The sequence below is a fragment of the Pinus tabuliformis genome, chromosome 3_2 (genome assembly GCF_031772625.1).
Source record: "Pinus tabuliformis cultivar Carrire ecotype Pingquan chromosome 3_2, CPIR1, whole genome shotgun sequence".
Classification (NCBI taxonomy): domain Eukaryota; kingdom Viridiplantae; phylum Streptophyta; class Pinopsida; order Pinales; family Pinaceae; genus Pinus; species Pinus tabuliformis.
In genome coordinates this window covers 1,187,572,809-1,187,579,985 of record NC_142302.1, presented here as the reverse complement: position 1 = coordinate 1,187,579,985, position 7,177 = coordinate 1,187,572,809, and positions in this window count along the sequence as shown.

Genomic DNA, 7,177 nt, shown 5'->3' with positions numbered 1-7,177 from the left:
AAGCAAAAAACTTTGTTTTATTTTTCCTCTGAACCCTGTAGAGATTACTTTTCATCAAAAAACAAAAGTGCATGTGCATGTAGCTAAGTTTTATTAACTTCTTTTGCGTCAAAAAACACCACTAGTTTCACTTCCATTACCTTTGACTTAAAGAACAGCCTAATAAAATCAAGCGCTTAATTAAAATCCACTAGAACTTTTTGTTTTAGTCATTACACCAAAAAGTTTAGGATTTTAGGGCCTTGGATTAGGCGAGTGGAGAGTTAACTCTCCAAGGCCACATAAAACGTCAAACATAAGAGTCTGATTAACGAGAGTAAATCCAATAGCGTTAGGAAGACCAAGAAAGCTCCGGATCTGGGAGTTAAGCACGAGGGTCTGTGAAGACAGGGAAGAGAGATACCCCCTCTCCTACTTGTCCGAACTTACCTCACGACTGTTCCGCCTGGCTTCTGCGACGAGTTGGTACCCATAGTTGCTCTTCCTAGGGAACTACACAGGTGGCTGCGGAGGGGAATCCCGTGGCACCTGAGGTTGACTTTGCATCACTCTCGACAGTACTACTGGAGGGAACCCTTGCGAAGCTTGGGGGCTTGCACCGGCGCAGGCTGTTGTTAGGAGGTCAGCGTAACTTCCTCTATTACCTTCGCTGATAGGACTGGGCCGTCATTATCCCAGACTATCTTCGGAAGGCCCCTGACTCCACTTTCTTGTATTTTGGTGTCCGGTCCTCATCACCCGGAGCGGAAATACTTGGAAGTTGTTTGACTGGCTGATATCTTTAGGGACTTTCTAGTGGGTGCTCTTTGCTCCTTGTATATAGTTGGCTTTAGGTATTTTTGTCTAGTCACGTTTGGACTTTGTGGTCTGAGTGACTAGCTTACCACTCTACCGATCTTGAAAGGCTTTTGGGCGTTCTTTCGGAAGTTGTGGAGTTGCCTCCTCAAGGGCAAAGGTTTTGATTGCTTATCCATATTCTTTGAAGAGTTATTTCTATATTCCCGCAAGGGAAAGGGTGTTTGGATCAATTTAATATGGCCAGTATTCCTGGGGAAACCAACCAAGGTACCCTTCCAAAAGGGGATCCTTGTGCTTTTCCTTTCTTTGGAAACGTTGGTACTCCCTTGATGGCCACTTTGAATATTCCTGGGTTGAATGTTGGACTACCCGTTTGGCTGTGGTCCACTCCGAATATTCCAAATGCTTTTGAAGCTTCTCAGATGAATGCTTTATTTCAAGGGCATCACATGGGTGCTAATTGTTCATCTTCTGTCAAAGAGAAATCTGGAGTTCCTTCTTCTCCTCCTTCTTGTCACAAGAAATCTAAAAAGAAGAGAAAGAGGAAGTCAAAGAAGAAGAATAATTCTAGCACTTCATCTTCAACCTCTGCAAGTCATGTTGGGGATGAGTCTTCAGCCACTGCAAGTCATGCTGGGGGCATGAGTCTAGTCACTGCGAGTCATACTAGCAAAGAGTCACCGACCTCTGCAAGTCATGTTTAGGACTCTCCGCAAACCACTACTAGTCATGTTGGCGGAATGGAGGTTGATAAGAAACCTGGACGTAGAAGTTTTAAACCTAATCTCCCTTGTAAGATATGCAAGGGAGACCATCTTACTCATTTATGCCCTGGTATTCCAGAGGTTCAAAAGATATGGTCCGAGTCTGAAAGTACTTCTGCTCCTAGATCTGATATGGTTTCTCATCAATCCCATCAACCGTTCGTTGAAAATGTGGTAGAGCCAGTGCAATCGCTGGCCGATTATACTCCTCTTTTGGGGGGTGAAGTGCCTAACAAAAGAGTCTGTTTGATCTCTAGTACAGAGTCTTCTAGTATAGGGGGCATTCCGGTTTCTCCAAATGTTCCCCCTCCAAGTTCTAAGAGTGTTTCCTTTGATTGGGATAGTCTTGTTGAGCCTCGTCTTCCTTCCGCTGCACCTTTCCAAATAAAGGTCAGAGTTAATTCCACAAATGTCTATCGATGTATGGTGGATGAAGGATCCTCTACAAGTATTATATCCTCTTTGACTTGGAAAGCTTTGGGTTCCCCAAAGTTGTTGACAGCTCAGAGTCAGTTGTTAGCCTATGATAGAAGGCCTGGTGAATCTATGGGTATTCTTCCTCAATTGCCTATCACTTTAGGTGGGAAGACTATCTTAATCGATATGATGGTGGTTGATAGCCCTTTAGACTTTAATATGCTACTTGGGCGTGATTATGTCTATGCTATGAATGCTGTGGTGTCTTCACTCTTTCGAGTAATGTGCTTTCCTCATAACGGGAATATTGTCACTATTGATCAGCTTGCATCTGATAATCACCACCCTAATTCGACTTTACTGCAGAATGCCCCTTGGTTTGTTCCAAGTGTTCTAGTAGACTCTACCCCGCCACGGGTCAATTATGTGGCATTGAATCCTCAATGTTCAATTGCTTCTAAGAAGGATCCTTTGACTTATTATTCCCCTTCTTGGGACTTGGTCCCGACAGTTGACCAAGAGATTCTTCCTATAGGGACATGGGACCCTTTAATACCCTCTTTTGATCCTTGTAGTTCTCATGATTTATTAGAACTTGTTTTGCCTTCACAGGAGGAACTCTTTGAAGCCATGAGTTATGACTACCAGAGGAGCCCTGCAAGGGGTTTGTTCAGTAGAACTATTATGCGTAAGCCGCAAGGCTGCGTGGTTCCTTGTACCATATTGTATATATGAGGTACGCATTTTCAAGTTTTGTATTCTATAACACAAAGATATTATATGAAGTTTATATGTGGGATGTATTAACTTCGTGTCTAGTGTTCCTATTTATGTTTACAGAACTTGGAAGATTTCTCCTTTGGAAGTTTATGGTTGGTCCATTCTGACAGGTATTGGTTCTCGAAACTGGCATATAGGTTAGGTTTTTCTGCCTGCATTGTGCATTTATCAGTTTCCTTTCCCATTTTGCCTTAGGATCGACCCCACCAAGTTATGGTGCGGAACCTTCTCATTGCTTAGAAGTATCATGACTTGTGTGGTAGAGCCTACCTTATCATGGGTGCCCTAGTTAGTACCTTTTTGTCGCTTGGCACTCATGCTGATTTTTCTTCCTTAGGTTCGGGAGTCCTCTGTAGTCCCGCCATGACTTATGCATTGAAGACTCATTCTTCTTTGCTTCTTCGCTTCGTTCTGGCCTTATACCCTAGAGGCTCCTATGTGTGTTGAGTTGTACTTCTACATTGCATGTTGACCATTTGCACCTTTTGGCCTATAGCCGGCTTCACTTGGACTCGTGTTTAAGCCAACTTTTGACCATGACGTCTGCAAAATCAACCTTGCATATCCTTGACTTCTGCAGCTTGACATACCCAAATCCGTGGAAGGAACTTACCTCTGAGTGTCACTGACCAGTTTTTCACCTCCCTGCATTGAGCATAGGAACGTTCCTTTCCCAGGAACTAGATCATCTGTTTCACCGACACTCGTTCTTTCCACTGTACCATAGCATTCTTTTATTCTTTTTCCGGCTTATCAGAAAAAGACAAAAAAATTAAATATTCCAAAAAGAGCGGGAACAGGGACATTATTTCCATTTATTGTTGGCAGCTAGAGTCAGTCGTGTCGCCCTTAAACAAAGCACTCAAAACAAAGTCTCCTCCGCATGGGTGGGATTTAGTTTGACTTAGGTATTCCATAACCTTGTTATCGAGTCAGTTCTCCCCCGATTGGTTATCTCTTCCAATCATATGGAGGGTTCGTTCATGCCTCCTGCATGACGAACTTATACAGATTCATTATATGCTGCCACATAGTCACATTGAGTCGTGCTTTTGTTCAAGGGAAGTTAGCCTGAGTCGGCCTTTCTGCGGTGTCTCTTGACTCATTTTTCAGTCGGCCATCCCTGGTTGTCAGTGTCATGTCTATCATCACATCAGTTATATTGGTCCTTTACTCATGCCGGTTTGAGAAGGTCCCCATTGACTTCTTGCTGGCGGGTCTTGTCCTTATCGACGACGACACCTTGCTCTGAGGACAGGCCTAGAGACGCACCCTGGCCCTATTTTCATTATTGATAGGTCACCTTGTGCTCAGCATCGATCAGTATCATGGGTCTTTGACTGAGTGGTTTCCCTTGTGTTCGACATCAGCATACATTATCACACATTGGGATTCATGCAGTACCTTGGTTTCCATTTGACCCTATTGGTGGATACCTCGCCTCTGTGTCAGCTTTCATTATTGGTTGGTTCAGAGGGTTTCTGCCGTGCGCTAGCCACATCTTGTGTATGCCGGAAACGTACTTCGGTTGGGTTACTACATCTTTTTCGTCCGATTCCTTCCACATTATTGGCCTACGGGTTACACTCGCGCTAGATTGATGAAGGATGCCTTAATGCCTTCCTTCTAGCGGATCTTTCCCTATCGACTCCGACTCATTGCTCTGGGGCAAAGATCTAGAGTCCATTTGGCAGTACCTTGGGGTTTGCAGTCATTAGTGGCAGATTCCTCGCTATCGACAGTGGGAAACCATCATTGTCTCCTGATCGATAGATTCTTGCAGGTGTTCGACTTCATCTCATTTATTCACACTTGTTAGATTGTACTGGGTACCTTGACGCTCATTATCATTATCGGTGAGTAGTCTCGCATTTGTTAACGGTATACATCAATGACCGGTAATCAAACGATTTCTCACATGGTCGACTTCAGATCATTTATTCCCATGGTGTAGAAATGTACCACGGCGGTCGGTGAAGACCTCAAGTTGTATCAGCATTCATTGGTTCACTTGACAGTTGCTCCTGTTGCTGCTAGTTGATACCACTCCACCTTATATGTTGCAGTCAGTCACGGCGACATTCTATATGCTGGCACCTGAGTTTGCAGTGTAGTACCATCCTATTCCATCATGTTCATTTGGTACCTTTTGGGATCAGTCTTTGATATCAGTGATCCGTTGCATCTTTCAGCATCATTGACCGTTTTATATGTGATATTCAGATATGTACTTACTCATTATGATCAGATGATCCATTATGTATCTTCCAGTCATTTATACTTGTATACTTAGTGGATCCGCTTGTACTTGATATGCGGACATGCTTTACTTTTCCTGAGCATGGGTATGCCCGCCTCAGACAGTGTTTCTTTCTGATCTCCTTTCGGTGGCTTGGCAGGCTGAATTCTGGTGAAGTCCTCCTCGGTTTTTCGGCAGAGTTCTTTTCCTTGTACTTACTTAATATATTTCGGCCATCATGTTCCCCTTCTGACCTCATATATTAGGGGGCATCTGTTATAGCTCCAAATCTCACTCTTATGGTTTGTGATGCTGCACTTATGGCCTAGGGCAACCCCTCCTTCCAGACCTGGTCCAAAAATTTAAAAAACAGTGTTTTATTCCCTATACATGACATTGCCCTGAGTTAAACGCGTGTACACGCGGGTCTGTTATACCCAACCCGCGTGTATCTATTAAAACACTTAAAAAAATAATAAATTCCTCTTTTTCGGGCGGGGATCGCGGGTTTACCTGCTGGATCACCTGTTAGTGCCCGTGGCCCAACTGTTCCCAACCAACTCCTAACTAAAAAACTACTTTGGAGAGGGTATAAAAAGACATCAAAGGGAAGGCCAAGGAGAGCAAAGAGAGAGAGAGGAGAGCAAGATTATTATGGTGAGATTTTTCCCTTAGACCAGGTCTGAAGTCCTTGGTGCATTCTGCACTTTCCCCCTTTTGCATAGGAAACCCTTGTTTCCATGTGTATTGGTGATCATTCATCCTTGATATCATCATTGAGTAGGACTTGGAAGGAGCTCTTGTTGGAGGCTTGAGGCTGGAACGAATCCGGGAGGAAGCTTGCTTGGAGCCTGCTGAAGGTGTTCATGTGATATCTTTCCGATATATGTACTTTATTTGCCTTTATATATAAAGAAACACGTCTTTGTTCCCGAATAATCTTTCTTTATGCTTATGAGATTCTTGTGTTGAATTCTTATGAAAGTGGTTACTTAAAGATTTTTTATAACTAACTTTATAGCATAAAGATGATTTATACATAAGTATCTATACATGTACTGTTGTGTTCTTTGATTTGTTTGTCTTGCAGGTCAAAGAAAGAAGAAGGGAACTCCAAGAAGGGTTTGGACCCTTAAGGTCTTCTCGAACGTAGGACCTTAGCTACGTACCCTTAACGTTAGCATTTGCTTAAAAGTAAAAATGATGGCTGTGTGTGTGTGTTTCTTTGAATAAGCAATTTTCAGTCTGGTAGAGTCTTAGCCCAAAGGACCCTAGGGGTAATTTCCCTTCAACCATGGAGATCTTCCCATGGTAAATCATCTACACATAGGATTTCACGAATTTTCTCATCAGAGTGAACAAGTTCAGAAAACGTGGTTAAATTCGAGGTTGATGTGAAAAGTGATTCCTCACGGACCACATTCATTAAGTCATTTTCGGTTGAACATGGGTTGGCAAACGACTGCACAGCTTCATAAGCAATTTCATATGGACTCAAAGGCATGGCATTACCAAACGAGTCTATCTCAGATTCAGAAGGGACAATCCAAGGATCATCATAAATAATGGTGTCTGATGTAATCATGTGAATAGTTGCAAATGAAGACGATGCGTTGATTGGAGGAAAAGGAAAATTTCCCAGTAAACTGACATGTTTAACTAATCCTACTCCAACATCCTTATATGGGATAGTCGTTTTATCGACATGCTGAATACTCTCCAAAGAGACTGGGTCAGATGAAAAGTAAGCCAGCTGGTCTATTGTTACGATCTTTCCATTGTATGGAAACTTTATTACTCGAAAGACCGATGAAACGACCGCTGTCATAGCGTAAGACCAACTTCGACCCAAGAGAAGGTTGTAATCTAGAGGGGCATCAACTACCTCCACATCTAGACTAACGATTTTTCCTTCAACCCCTATAGGCAAATCTTGTAGAATGCCAAAAGGATGAAACCCACGGCCATCAAAGGCCTTTAGAATCGTCGGGGATTGATTTAGCGAAGGAGAACCAAGCAATCTCCAACACTGTATCGACATAATACACGTTGAGGCTCCCTCATCAATTACAGTCCGATGAATAGGCCTGTTTTTTACTATCACTGGAATCTGGAAAGCCATTTGATGAGGCAAACACGGTGTACTATTTTCTAGATCGAAGATTATTAGGTTCGGGTC